General features: G+C 45.9%; 1 long non-coding RNA gene across 1 annotated transcript; it reads left to right on the forward strand.

Annotated features, from left to right (window-relative positions):
* Positions 1-2,238: 2,238 nt before the first annotated feature.
* LOC308195926 lies at positions 2,239-12,917 on the forward strand. Its single transcript, XR_013951942.1, has 3 exons — positions 2,239-2,705; positions 12,110-12,212; positions 12,785-12,917. It is a non-coding gene; the product is annotated as an uncharacterized lncRNA (long non-coding RNA).
* Positions 12,918-14,876: the final 1,959 nt, after the last annotated feature.

Genomic DNA, 14,876 nt, shown 5'->3' on the forward strand with positions numbered 1-14,876 from the left:
AAACAGCATTTGATTCATGCCCATAAATACAGGGATGAAAATATTGATATTTCAGTAAATAAAGCAGCTTCCATCTCTATCATACTTTGCTTTTCAGAAGCGTGACCTGAATTCTCAATGTCTCTCTGCTAATGGAAATTTTCTAAAACCTAATTAAAAAGTCTCTATTCAATGGGCTGTGAAGAATTTATAGCAGTGAAGCTGTCTGTGTCAGACAAATATGCTATTGATAGTCCTGTGGGAAGTAATGATGAAGGGACTACAAATAAGAATAGAGAGAAAAAAGGGAAATACACAGTACACTGGGCTCATTTTTAGACAGCTGGACGCTGGTGTGAGGGAAGGGCAAGGAAGGGAGAGGGCTGGGGGTGTGCTGGTGTCAGCACAAATGAATGCTGCTCTGGGAGAGCTTTCAACGGAAGAATCAGAGATGTCCCGTGGGCTTTTACCCCTTCTCAAGGAAGGGGATGCATCTGTGGTTGTGAAATGGCCTCGGCTTTTACACAGAATCATAGAACCATAGAATGTGGTCTTACGTGGATACTGGCTGCAAAACAGACCAAAATAGCCACCAGTATGTGTGCTCTGGGATCATCAGCCAGTGTGTAGAAATCAGTCACCCGGGGAGAGAAGTGTTGTGTGCATGTGCACATTGGTACTTTCAACCTGCCCCAACAAACAGTGTGAGAGGGGGGCTGTCTGCCCATTCTGCAAACCTCCAGCACCCAAAAGGGCAGCAAACCATCCCACTGGGCATCACTGCCCAGTAACACCACAGATCCCTCCTGAAGGGTGAAGGGAAATGGCACCAGACCATCCTGGACCCTGCTACCTCTGGTGACAGTCAGCCACCCAACAGGTAGCCCTGTTGTTACAGCACACACAGCAGGACAGCTCTGCTCTAGCACCATGGGAGGCTTTGGGGCTGTTCAGGGGCTGTTGCTTTCCTGCGGCTACACCGTGTGATATAGATGCTGGGGGTGACCTGCAACCCAGGCTGCAGGAGGGCACAGTTGTAGGACGCAGGTGTGGACAATGCTGCTGGGACCAGCTGTGCATGCAGACCCAGATGTCCCCGACTCTTTCTCCTGCCAGTCCCCAGGACCTGTGGTGTCTGCATGACAGCTCTCAGGTGCATGGAGAACATGGCACCTTGCTCACAGGTGATGGCACATTAACCACATCCATGCTAAAGAAGTGCTTGTGAGGTTTAATGGTCTGCAAAGCCAACACACTTAAGGTTCAGCCCATGGCACTTCTCATTTCACCTCCTTGGTGGCAAACGCCCCCCTTGCGTGTCCCTAGAGCCCTGCTGAGTTGCACCCTGAGCTGGCTGTGCTCCCAGACCCACAGCCCCAGCACTTTGCAGCCAAGGGTGTTGCAATGGCAAAAATGCAATTGCATTGCTGACGGGAAGGTCGCTAAGATTTAATTACATATAAACTGAATGACGAGTTTAGGGTTGCTGGAACCCACTGCTGCCTTGTGCATTCTACAAATGCTGTTTCTACATTATAGTCTCGAGCTGGCTGGATTCTGTTTGGAGAGGTTTGTAACCTCTTTAGTCATCTCCTCGAAAACAAAAGAGAACTTTAGAAATGTGGGAAACATGAGGCCCCTGTACGAAAGGGCCTGATTTCTGAGCAACAAGTCAGCTGCCCTTACATTCCTGCCAAATGTCCTTCTCATTAGGCAACAGAATCAGCCACATTCACGTAATGCAGATTTAACTGCTTGCGTTAATGAGGCCACCTGCAAGAGGAGAAACAGAGGGGGAGCTACATGAGTCAGAGAGAGGCCTCAGAAACTGGAAGCCCCAGCCAGGTGCCCTAACCTGAAGGTTTCTGGGTTGGGGTTTTTCCCCTCAGCCTCTGCAGAGTCCAGCCTCGACTGGAGGTTAATTCCTGGCTTAGTCCCTTTTCCCTGCTGTATCACTTTTCTTTAGTGAAATTACATTAGTAGTGAGAAAAAGTTCTGCCAATAGTTTAACTCGAATTACTTCTTGCCACCTGTATAACCCTTGATGATTGCATTGGGATCTATTCAGAATAACTATAATTTAGTAAATGCTATGTTTGCCATTCCTAAGTGTAGCTTTATACAAACTTAGATTAGATAATTCCCTGCCCAGTTATGGGTGCCAACATGCTGGTCAGAAATTTTCAGAAGTGTTTTTTTTTCTTTTTCCCATGCTGTAACTAAACTTGGCCATTGTAACCGTATAAAGTAACAAACTGATTGCTACTTTCAGGACAAATTTGGTAAATTCTTAGGTATTACATTAGTCTGAGAGATTTTCTACTGTTGGCCCTTGGGAAAACCAGACCTGGCAATGGTGTGAAGCAGAGACCCTGGTGAGACCCTCAGCAAAAGTGCTCCTGAAAAATAACTTCCAAAGAGACTTCACATGGGAGATGCCACCAGGAGAGCTGAGGGGTGTTTCAGAGGTCAGCCTTGGAAATGAGGCTTGCTCCCTTCCTGACCTCTCTTCCGAAAGAGACACAGCAGGAGCGGGGAAGGTGAGCCTCACCAGCTTTAAATGAGCGCTGTGGCACGCTTCTGAAACTTCACCTTCAGCAGGTCCCAGCACAGGTGCTGCAAGAGGCGGTGTCCCAGCATCACCAAAAGGGAATGCAGGAGCTATGGATGTTTTTGTCCTCAACACCTGGGACTGCCCTGGTGCTTTCCTCCTTTGATAAAAGCAGGCAAGGCAGTTGCCTGAAAAATGCTGGCTAACCAAGTTAGTTGGCCGCACAACAGTGCTGCTGACATCTTACACTTTTTGACTGCATTTTATGAGTTTCCCTTTATCTGCTTAACTTTCTTTTGCACATATTCTACTGGATTACACAGACATAAGTCACCTGTAATTTTCCCCTGTACCGATGGGTGCTTATGTGCCTTTCTGAAAACATCCCATGCTGTCTTGTGTGGTGATGAGCCATCTCTATCAAATTGCTTAACAATATCAAGCATTTCAGTTGACCTTTTTAGTACCTCTTACTTTTATTTGTTAGCATGTGAACAGGCTATTAGGTATAACAAAATGATTGCTTTGTTTTCTTCATGAAGAATGTCATTGGGAAAAAAAAATGCAGAAAAATTTTGTCATCAGTTGAAATGGTGGCTGGAAACTTGAGGCCAGAGACGGAAATAGTAAAATGAACAGATTGAAAAATATTTGATAGTTCTTCCTTAGAAAGATGTTTTAACCAGTTTAAGTGAATTTTTTTGCCTTTGTCAGCTAGAAGAATGAAATATTTTCTTCCAAGGACATTGTAGCTCCACTGCCTAGATAGATATATGGTTCACAGAGTCACAAGACACCCATGTCCCATATGCTCTGCTGTTTTTCTGCTAATCCTTTTTTGACAGCAAGCGCCACAGTGCCCCAGTGGCCAGGGCTTCAGCTCTGTACAAACATTAGGTTGCCATCTGTGTTAGGTGGGTACCCTAGTCCCAACAGGACTTTCAGACTTTCTGCTATTGGCTTGATCTCAATCACTTCACCTTTAATAAAAGAAGAAAAAAAAAAAAAAAAAAAAAAAAAGGTTTACACATTTTCTTGAAGAAACCAGTTCCTATGCTGTGGTCATAGCAAAATGACTGTATGAGGACAAATGAATTTATACGCTCCATATATATATATTGTGGTATGGAAATGTGAGTCATTTATCTGTAGACCTGATGGGGGGAGAAAATAAACCCTTAAATATTGTCATTTCTCTCTTTCTTTCCTTTGTTCTTTCTTTCTCTTCTTAGTTGGTTAAATCAAAGTGTCTCTGGACATATAGACCTCCATGAAGCAGAAGAGTTTTAGATCCTCTGCTTTGCTACATAAACAGTGAGGCTGTTCCTGTCTTGAACTCATCACTCTCCCTTGACACAGCTAGTGACTGGAAGGAGGAGAAAGTTTTTTGAAATAATTTTCTCTTAGTATCCATTTGCCACTTCAGACAATTAAAAATATAAAGTCTGCAAGCCATAGGGAGTACTTGCTTCATGGTTTTGAGTTCCCAGTTGCACTACAAACTACCTTCTGATCCGAGCTTAGTGTGGGACAGAGACGGCTTCACAGGGCTTCAGAGGGCCTGTTGTGACCACACCTTGCCACCAGGGAAGAACAGCGCAGCAGAAGGCTTATGCTGACATTGTTGGCTTGCTCCTTCACGGGCTGGTGACTTTTAATCCGATGCACCCTGCATGACTGTCCAGGCAGAGTCAGGCATGACCCTGGCAGTCCCACCAAAAGTTTGTATGTGCCCTTTTTGTGCCCTGATCCCTGCAGTCCTCTCTGCACGCAGGGCAGTAGAGGGGCCAGGGAGTCCTGGACCCCCCAGCCCGTGGTGGGCTGGTGCTCACTCTGAAGAGGCAAGGCCACATGAGCAGGGTCGGCCATGTGGCCTGGGCTTCTGGTGGCAGCCTTCCCCTGAGGCCATGCCCAGCCGCCCAGCCCAGGTTGCTCAGAGGGCACACACATCAAGCGCCCGCTGCAACAAAGTTAGTGAAACTGCTTTTGAAATCCTCTTCCACAAGCTCTAGGGTAGGATTAATCATCCAGAGTGGCAGCGTAGGAGCAAGCCCCCCTGAAATGTAAGAGATGGGGACAGAGGGGTCTGTGGTGTTGTGCGGCCCCAGACCCGGAGAGCTGCTGCTACGCCAGAGCCACCCCTGCCCTGCCAGCTTTCTGGTGCATGCAAAACCGGTGCTTGCTTCCTGCTTTTTGTTCTTCAGCAATAGGGGACAGGAACTATGAAGGGAATAATTACTGGAGGTAAACGTCTTCATTTTTTTTTCTCTGTAAATTGACTGCATGTGAACCTCGGGAGTGCTGAGATCTTCCAAAGCTCTGCACCCCGCTTTGTGAGTGAGCCTTGCGCTCCCTCTTCTGGCATGTGGACTGGGTGCTGCGGAGGGAGGAGGAGGAGGGACGCTGGTGGTGGTGGTTGTCCTCACAGGTGCTAGCACCTGGGGCCCTGCTTGCCCTCAGCTGCTCTCGGCCGCACTGCCACCAGCCTACCTCTCCCCAACCATCCTCACCCACCCAGAGGGGATCTGGCTCCTTTAAGGAAGAGAAATCCCTTGACCATTCTTTGCCAGGATCCTCCTGTTTGGACCTCAGGAGGTGCAGACCTGGATGGGAGAGTCTCCTTCAATCAGAAACCCCGCACTGTAGGCTGCACTGGGGAAATGACCCTGACAGTGCTGGCTTGTGGGTTTGGGCACACCATAGCAATGCTGCAGCCTTCCAGTGGATGACAAGAGAAAGAAAACAATTTTTTCTATGATTTTGTGGTTTTAAGGTTTTTAGTTTGTTTGTGTACTTAATGGATTCAAGATACAAATGAGCCTTTGGCTCAGTGCAATCCACAGATACACCTGAGTTCCTCCTAGCACTTCTTCCTGCTCCTCAGCCATCTTGTGCGAGCTCGGAGTTCTCCAGCACTGGCACACGGGGATGGATTTGTCTGCTTGCTGAGTCACGCTGGTGCCACACACACTCACCTGGGACATCCCAGATACCTGCACTGAGCTGCCAGGACTCAGTGGGACTCTTCTGCCCTGCTGGATGGGAAGTTCTGGATACTGCTCTTGGGTGGTGTGGAACACCTCACAGTTTGATATTTAGCCGAAACCAATGGTACTGGCACTTTCACACATAGGTGCATAGTGCAACTATTTACGTTAGGTAGCTATAAGATATCCAGAGATAACTCACAGGTGTTTAGGTCCCTACTTACAGTTGTCCACAGGTGCTAGCGGTCCAAATGTTTATTATGTCCAGAGAGCTCTAAGACATGATGCAGTTGCCTGCGCATACCTCTCTGTTGCCATTTTGGCATGCTTCAGGGGACTTTCAGCCACTGCTCAAGAACACAAGTTCCCTGCAAGTCCTTCAGGTCTTAGAGTAACTGAAACATGCAAAAGTAGTTCTTGAACTAAAAGATATGTATACGAAATAGAAGCTTGACATTTAGAAATATAAAAAAGTCTTTCAGGGATCATTTTAGAAAATAATTTATTTTGCTCAAAGCTAAAAATCGGTGCTGGTTGAATCCAAACTTGTAACAGAGCCTTTCCTCTTGCACCTCATCTCCATATTGCTTTATTTGCTCTGATGATGATTTAGTCTCTGGGAATTCAAGAGGCTTGCTGATCATTTCTAGTTGTTTCAGTCATTAAAAGGAGTAGGTGTAACCCCTTAAACACCCAACATTTTATTTTATTTTATTTTATTTATTTTATTTTATTTTATTTTATTTTATTTTATTTTATTTTATTTTATATTTTCTTGTTCAAGTTGACTAAATAACTTGCTTGGGGGATGCTTCTTTGCCTACACAGCGCCAATCCAGAGTGGTTTGCACACCCACCCAGCTGGGGATAGGAGATGCAGCAGCTCAGCCAAGCCCAACAGACTGGTAGCAGCATGGAGGGAAAACTGCTTTGTTGAAAGTTGCTGCACCAACCATGACAGTAGGAGAAGGGGATGGTGGAGTGAAGCTAGCCAGGCTTCGTGTCACTGCTATTAGTCAGGGTGTCTAAGTAGAGACAAGCTTCTGCAGGAAATCAATTTTAAAGACAATGCTTTGGATGGAATCACAAGAAAAAAAAAAAGAAAAGGTGAAAAGCAAGATTGCAGAGAGCTCATCCTCTGCTGCAACATTCTGCTGTCCTGATTAATGCAGCTCTTTGAGCTCTTGACCATTCTGTTCATTTTCCCTCTGCTGTTGCTCATGTAAAGAAACCACTGACATGAGCGCTGAACATGCTCACACGAAAAGATGCAGAAAAGGTGATTTTGCATGGTGGGGGATAAAATAAAGGAAGACAGGGAAGTATTTACAGTCCAGGTGTTCCCATGTGGCTCCTTCCATGCTGCAGCCCAGGGAGATGAGGTGCTGGGGTGGCACCATGTCCCCAGATGTCTGCTTGGCAGATCCTGGATGCTGCATGTATGCAAAGCAATGCACGTACACAAAAATGTATATACACAAAAGCTGTGTGATGCCTCTGTGATGCCTTGAAATCCATGGTTTTCCCTTGCTCTTGGGCACATCACATTAGTTAAAGTCTATCTAAAGCAAAGGATAAGCTAAACAATATATATATGTATATACACGTCACAAGCATATGTATACACATACAAATATATGTTGTAAAATATAGATATAAAAACATAGCCATAAATTCATGTTTTTTCCTGTCTACCTGGTACAGCCACTCCAGGGTCACAAACCTGCCAGTCTCATACCAGATGTACCTGTGAACTCAGGGTTATGTTGCCTTCCACTATAAATAGGCCCAGCACGGGTCTATTTAATCCTTTAAGCAAAGGGCTGCTTAGTGATGAAGGCTGTGGTCTTGGCCTGCCTTCAGAAGTGCAATACACTAATCTTCACAGTTTAAATAGCTTTAAACAGTGGTGTCACTGAAACTGGGGGCCATGTGACGGGGAAGGTCTGTGTGAAAGGCAAGGGGAAGCTCATGCAAAAAGCCTCAGCTCCAGTGTGCCAGTGAAGATGGGCTTGCAGGGTGGGGAACCTTCCTTCAGCCCCCCCAGGCAAAAGCAGGACTCTGCCTTAAAGCACCAAATCCAGACAGCTTGTCGTGCCTTGCCTGGGTGCCGAACACCCATCAGGAATCCTTTATTTCTTGTTTTGCATCGTGCTCTCTGTGCACACTGTACTGCGGTACCTGAGAGACTCTCAGAGTGACCCCGCTCCTCTGCCAGGTGAGCTGCAGACACCTGCACAAAGAACGTTTCTGAGCTATGCACAACAGGGATTATACAGGATGATGCCGTAGAAACTTATTTAAATAAATCTTTCTTATATTATTAGCACTAGATTAACTAAACACCTCAAAAATCTCCTTTATTTCTGAATATTGGCTTACTTTTGGAGTTCATTTGACTTGGAGAATGAGAACTGGCTAGCTCTTTTGTAATGCAGTCCTCTAGGGATGTTCCTATTGCCACTTCATTTCTCCTGGTGTCACATACATAGCGGAGAGGCACCCATGCACGACTGAAAGCAGCAAATAGCTTCACCCCCCCACACACCCCACTTTGTGCCTGCAGAATGGTGAGGCTTCCTTTGAGCTGCCGGCTAGTTAAATTAACTCTGCTTTCTGCCAACCCAAGAAAGAAAAAACTGTGGTCATTTCTGATCAGGTTCAAAGAAATGCGTGTTTTGAGCTATTCATTCCTAAAACCAGCTCACCCAGTGGGGAACACGAAAGTTGACTTTACCAAAAAACGCCTCTTCACTGCCGTTCCCTGCTACGTAAGCAGTCGCTCTGTGTGTGCTGGGGCACGCTGGCCTCACAGACGGCGTCACATCCCCTTGTCATCCAGACTGTGTCCCAAAAGACCACCCAGACCTGGGATGAGTCCACTTGCATTGCTCTTCTCTGTATTTAACCTTCAGGCAGAGCGTGTGCCTGCAGGCAAAAGCGCACTCAGGATTTTATTTTCTAATAGTTGTGTTCGTCCAAATACCCTGATTTACGTTTACCTAAGGAGGAGCTTTTTGGCTGTTTTATTTCTTTAATCACCCTCGATTAACATGTTTTTGGCACACCTGGTGTCCCGTGAACAGGCAGGTAAAGGCTGGCAAAGATACCCCAAAATAGTGTGGGGGGGGTCTGCATTTGACTGTCAGGCTTTCACCCCGGCATTTGCCTGGCTCTCCTTTATCTCGGGGTGTGTCCTGCCCGTCGCTAAATAAGCTGTTTCCAATCTGGTGAATCACCAAATCAGTGCATTTGTGTGTGTGTACAGCAATAGTTTTTATTGACTTCTTAAATTATGCAGGTAATGGGGAGCCTTCAGATAATGCTCAATCCAGAAACAAAATGCTGTGGTGCTGCAATTTTGGGGTGTGGGGGGGAAGAACTGGGGTTTCTTATTTAGCGAGGGACACATGCACAAAGCCAATTGCAAATGGATGTACACAGGGGTGTGTTATTCCCCCCTTTCTTTTAACAGTGTGGAGTAGGTAAATGCTCCCAGGTAAATGGTAGGGGAGCATTTGTGCAGCCTCCCTGCTCCCTGGGGACTCCCCACCCCACTTCTCACTGCCCTGCTGATAACACACATGGGCTCTCTGTAGGACTGGGGAAAGCTGTGGCTAAGGCACAAGTGGGGCTGCACGTCTCTCCTTCACACTGCTCAGACATCGTCTCTGCAGTCCTGAAGCATGAAGGAGAGCAAGGAGAGAGGAGTCAGGGGCTGGGCATGCTGAAGCCGGTGGCGTGGGCTTGGGGCTCTGCTCTGTCGCCTTGTAGGCTCTGACCTTCTCCTGGGAAGGCCCCGGCTCTGTTTCTGCATTGCAGTCTTCTTCACGCTTCCAAGCGTGTTTGTGGGATTTATGTCATTCTGGTGAGTGGCAAATCCCCAGTGACACGCAGGTCTCTGTAAGGACAAGTCTTACAGCGGTGTCCCTGTGTCCCATGAAGCGATGCTGCGGGAGCTCAGAGGGCTGCTGTGAGCAGCCATTGCTGCTCCCCCTCCAGCTCACCCATGTCTCAGGCAGGGATGAGCAGCTTCAAGTCCCACAGGAGTCTGTGGTCAGCATTTTCTTGCTACCTGCTGCATACCCTGGAGGGATGCTGGAAATGAAAACACCCATAACGCTCTTTAAGCTGTTGGTCCAAGTCTTTTTTTTTTTTTTTTTTTGGTGTGTTGGTTTGCTGACCCATGATTATTTTTAAGCCCACCTGCCTTTTTGAGGCTTTATTCTCTTCATCCAAGAAGAAAAACACCTGACAGCTCGGCTCCCTGAGGCTGAAGGACGAGGTTGGCCAGAGGGGCTGTGGTGGCCCCAGCTTGGTGTCACGGCCAGCTCTGGGGCCGCACATGGCCCCGCTCCCTATAGCAGGGGACTGGGATCTGCGGGGGGATGGAGAAGGCAAAAGGCTTATGAGGTGAGAGGGAGGTCCTGAGAGGTAGAGAGGATCTAGGGGCATTGAGGTGGAGGTGCTATAAAAAGCAGGGATTACAGTGGTGTGGGTGGATGTGGGGACTCAGCACCACGGAGGAGCAGGGATGGAAATCCTGGCTCCAGCCTCGCAGTGCAGGAGAAGCAGGAGGATGAAGTGAAGAAAACAGATTATAAATAGGCCACCTGCTTTCCCTCCATGCAGCCTATGTGGAAAAAATTAACAAACTTAATTGCTTTTAGTTTTTCAACAGGAAAGCAAGGTATGGAAAGTATTGCTGACAATAAAGGTCTTTCAGTATAGCACAGCCCAGCAGTTTGCAACTGAGGCTTGACAAGTGGGAAGCTTCAAAAGGGATGCAAGTTGTACATATTAAATGGTAAAGGTAATTAGGCAGGGTTTGGGTTCATAACTGGACCCTTGAGGAGGAGCTACCTTACACTGCAGTGTATTGTATGACATGGGCACTATGGCTGGAGTGCATTGGCCTTCTGTTGTGGGTGAGCTGAGGTGGTAAGCAGAAAAGGTACGCGTAAATTTGCTTTTGATGGTTTATTACTATTATAAGGTCATATTTAGGTTTCTACAGTTTCCACAGGCAGAATTAAGTAATTGTGCCAAAATATTCAGCCTGTGAGGGTGAAGAAAATGTCCACAGTGAGATGTAGTAAGATGTTTCTGGAGAAGTTTAGCTTCCATTTTTCCACCAGCTTCAAGGGTTTCTTGAAATCAAGCTATCTCACAGCACATGGCTGTAAGTGCCTAGCACTGGGTGCCTGTACTGAAATACATTTCGTGGCAGTTGTGTTTTGGCCTGAGGCCTGTAAGCTGTGATACTGTCCCAGCCTGATGCTAATAAAAGGGAAGGTTGCTAAAATTTTAAATAAACCTTTTTCTTTCTGCCGTTGGCGAGTGACACAAAACATTTTGTAGGGAAAGGGGACATTTTTGTTGTTATTGTTCAATTACAGCCTCAGACTCAGCTGGGAATAGTCTAGCCAGGTAGTTTTAGATGTGGATAATAAGCTGCTCTGCAGATCTCTCTGGATTAACAGCAGCTCCGCAGTGACATCTTACAGCTATTTCACTGTAGTCCTTCAATATTTAAAATATATCCTGTACACCAAAGCAAGAGAAAGCCTGGGACTCCTGGTCATCCCAGCACGGCCACAAACCTTGGGATAACCAGAGGAGACCTGAGCAGCAGCATCGGGGGCCCAGTGGCATCTCCCCCATCACCCCTCCCTGGTGGGGACCATCGACATCTTCTCATTAACCACTTCTGGTAGTCCAGATGCCAGCCAGTTTAGCATTTATTTGTGTTTTTTTTTTTATTATTTATTATTATTATTTTCTAAATGGAGGTTGTAGGCAAAATTTTGATATATGCTGCCATCTGCTGTGGGCTTAAAATCATCCTGAGCATATCGCATCAGTTGGTGATGGAGGCGATGCTGCTGAGGATGCGGGTGCTCAAAGAAGTGACAGCATGACACGGTGTGACATAATTATGTAAAAAGGAGCTAAAGCCACCATCCACTCGATCCTCTATGCAAAACGCGTGCTTTCAGGGTAGAGGGCTGATCACAGCGTACTCAGCTTACAAAGCTTGCAAAGCCGTACGAACGACAATACCACCACACAGCAGTGGTAGAGCTGCCGTGATCTGTCTGTGACCTCTATATCGCCAGAGATGCTGTTGGATGGTGCACTGCCAAGGCTGGGTGGCCAAACTGCCAGTGCTGCAAAACCATCCCAGTGGTGTTGGTGGCCAAAGCAGCCGACAGCGGGGCAAGCTGTAGCACCCAGCTCCCACCAGGCACGCGGGACCAAGGCCAAGCCTCAGGGCGCTGGAGCCGTCTCATGGCTTCATCTCATGGCTGAAGCCACCTCATGGCTTCAAGTGACGCAGCTCCTTACCACGGCCCTTACTGCTCTGGTGCCCTAGGAGGACAGCTCATTTTGGGGGGGGTACCTGAGGTAAAGGGGCAGTGAGGGGTGGTCTGCAAAGATGGGTGGAAACTGGTTATTTGCAGAATAACCATATCTATTTTAAAATAGACCATATTTTATTGTGGGACCATATCTATTTTAAAATTTACACCTCAGAAAAGAAAGCCTCATCACCACTATTGCCCTCAGCAGCCACGTTAATTTCATCCAGCAGGACCCACTCAAGCACATCCTTTCTCAGGAGAGCCACAGCCTGCCTCAGGGTCCCACCAGCCTGTCCTGCACCAGCTGCAGCAGGGGACAGTCCTCAAAAGGTAGGTGTGCAGGGTAGGATCCCACTTGCTGTAGCTAATTTCCATTTATTTAGGCCTCTGCTAAGGAATTAAAGCAGGTTTTGTCATTAATTGTTTTCCACATGTCCATTGTGCTTTATATGTTCATATTGCTCAGACTGGCAGCTGCCAAAGTGCTCTTTAGAAAAATGAACGAGGTACAGAGTCAATTTTCTTTTAACCAGCAAAAATTGGTCTGACTGTTTTTTGCAATCCTCAGAGCTATGTTTTTACTTCTCCCGTGCCAAATTTTGAAGCAAAGCATTCAAAATCCTGCCTGGCTAACCAGCATCAATGCTGGGAACACAACCTTGCTGTCTTGTACTGGGGCAGGAGCTGTACCAGTAAGAAAGCAAGTGGCAAAAGCAAGAAAACAAGCTCAGATGCCTCCGCTCCTGTAAAATACGTAAAAACAGAGATTAAAGGCAATGATCAAGTGTGCTCTTTCAGTTGAGATAAGAAACACTTCCTTCTACCTTCCCTAAAGTTAAACAGCTGAAGTAAGCTTGTTTCTTACTGTGCTCTATGTAATCGCAGGTTTCTGCACCCCACAGGTGTGATACCGGTTCTCACAGGGCTGTTTTGTTGAAGAAAAGAAATTCCAGCTGTGTATCTTGAAACGCACTATGCTCACAGAGATACTGGAGAACGTATCTTTCACCTTTCAGTGATAAACCTAAGTCTGTCACCACAACAGCAGGTTTTACAGTGCAGCACCTAGATGGTGGATGTTGAAGACCACCAACAATTGGATGATCCAGATCTGTTCTTTTTGTAAGTTTAATGTGCAGATCGTGTATTTGCATTTACAACTTTACATGAATCTCCACAATGAGAAAGCCCCCACAAACCCAGCCCTGCTTCACACACCCTTCTCCGTGCAGTGCTTGCTTCCTGGTGGAGGATGTGCTAGCATGTGAAAGCATGTAAAGTCTCAGAATACACTTTTGTTTTCTCAAACCCCAAGATTTTCATACATTGGTTCCTAATTAATCTCTGTACAGTTACCAAAATTGCCTTTTTATTTAGGCATCTCAAGTGAAAAATAAAAAAATAAAAAATCATAATAATAAAAAAAAAAAGAATTCCAAACTGGACAAAAGAGATTTTATTTGTATGTTATCAGAGCATCTGGGGAAAAAGTGTGTATTGAATAAAAATTCATCCAATCTTATCAGCTTTATCTCAACTTCCAGACAATTCTCATGATGACAAGAGCAGGTGATGGATGGAAAAAGAATATTTTTCATGTGCTGGACATTTCTTGAAAGTTATACACCGGATGAATTTTCTGAGAGTCTAATGCTTGTTGCTGATGCAAGTTTGCTCCACAGGTGATGCAACAAACAGGTTGTATTTCTAAGGGATACTATGACTGTAATGTAATCCTTTCCCAGTGCATCTATTTTAGCCAGTGATGTGAGTTCACAAGCTAGAAGCTGTTTCATCATCCTCTTTAATAATGTAGCAGATATACAGTCCTCTAGTAGAAAGATCTTAAATATTTCCAAGGTGTTCACCATGAAATTCCTAATCAGAATGAGTTAAATGAGAGCTGCCTTCACCCCTATCTAGTTTGGCAGGCCTCTGCGCATACACATGCAGTGTAGCTAATTATTTTCATTGAAGAGGAAGAAGAAAATCCAAGGAAAAGGACAGGCATGGTCACCTGCCCTCGTCTCACCTCTTTGAAATTCCTTTTCTGTCTACCAGTTCATTCCAGCTGTAACACTGACTACCTGTAGAGACTCCCTCATTGATCCTACCTCTCTGAATCAAAGAGAGATGGCAATGGCCATCTCTGCACAAAACCCTTCCCAGAGTAAATGTCCTAAGACCCCACATATCTTCACCTGGGTTAGTGCAAAGAAAATGCTTGTATTGTAGTTAAATTCATTTTTAAACCTCTGGCATGCTTGTTAAAAGCATAAGCAGGGGGAGGAAAATCCAGCTTTATAGAGTGAGACAAAGGTTCTGCCTCTACCTAAGATGCCACAGCAAGGGGCATAACAAATCCGAAGAGAGATTTGCAGCTCTGAGAGCCCGGGCTAGGTCTACCCATCAATAATGGTTATTGACTTAGGGAATAATGTGGCTTCTTGTCTAGGAGACTCTAGCTTTCTGTGTTTTACATTGGGCTTCTCTTTAATATAAAGGTGGCTCACAATGTATACTTACTGTGCAGTCTTTTTATGGAAGTAGGAATTCAAAAGGAATTTTCAGGGACATTTTCAGAAATATGACATAACTACTCTGTGATCTGAGAGCTGCAGACCTGAAGGGAGTGGCGACTTGCCATCATCTCATGACCTCATCTCCGACTGCTGATAATACCAAAACATGAGCCATACTGGGGCTGTGAAAGTGTTATCCTACAAACAGGGAACATTAAAACACTTCAAAAAAAAAAAAAAAGCTGTTAGCGACACAAAGGTTCAACATACTTCGTTTTAATGCTGTCACAGTTCTGTCAAGTTGAAATTTTCCATTTTTTTCCAACTTTTGTGTCAGATTTACAGTGATGCTTCCCTCTTCTTTCCAATATGCTGTTTCTGGAAGTGGTATTCACATTGCACTGGAGTTCCTTTTGTGACGGTGAAAGATGTCAGTGCAGTGACCTGTGAGACTGAAGTGAGCATCCACAGA

Source organism: Anser brachyrhynchus (assembly GCF_964034855.1).
Source record: "Anser brachyrhynchus genome assembly, chromosome: 1".
In the NCBI taxonomy this organism is placed as follows: Eukaryota; Metazoa; Chordata; class Aves; order Anseriformes; family Anatidae; genus Anser; species Anser brachyrhynchus.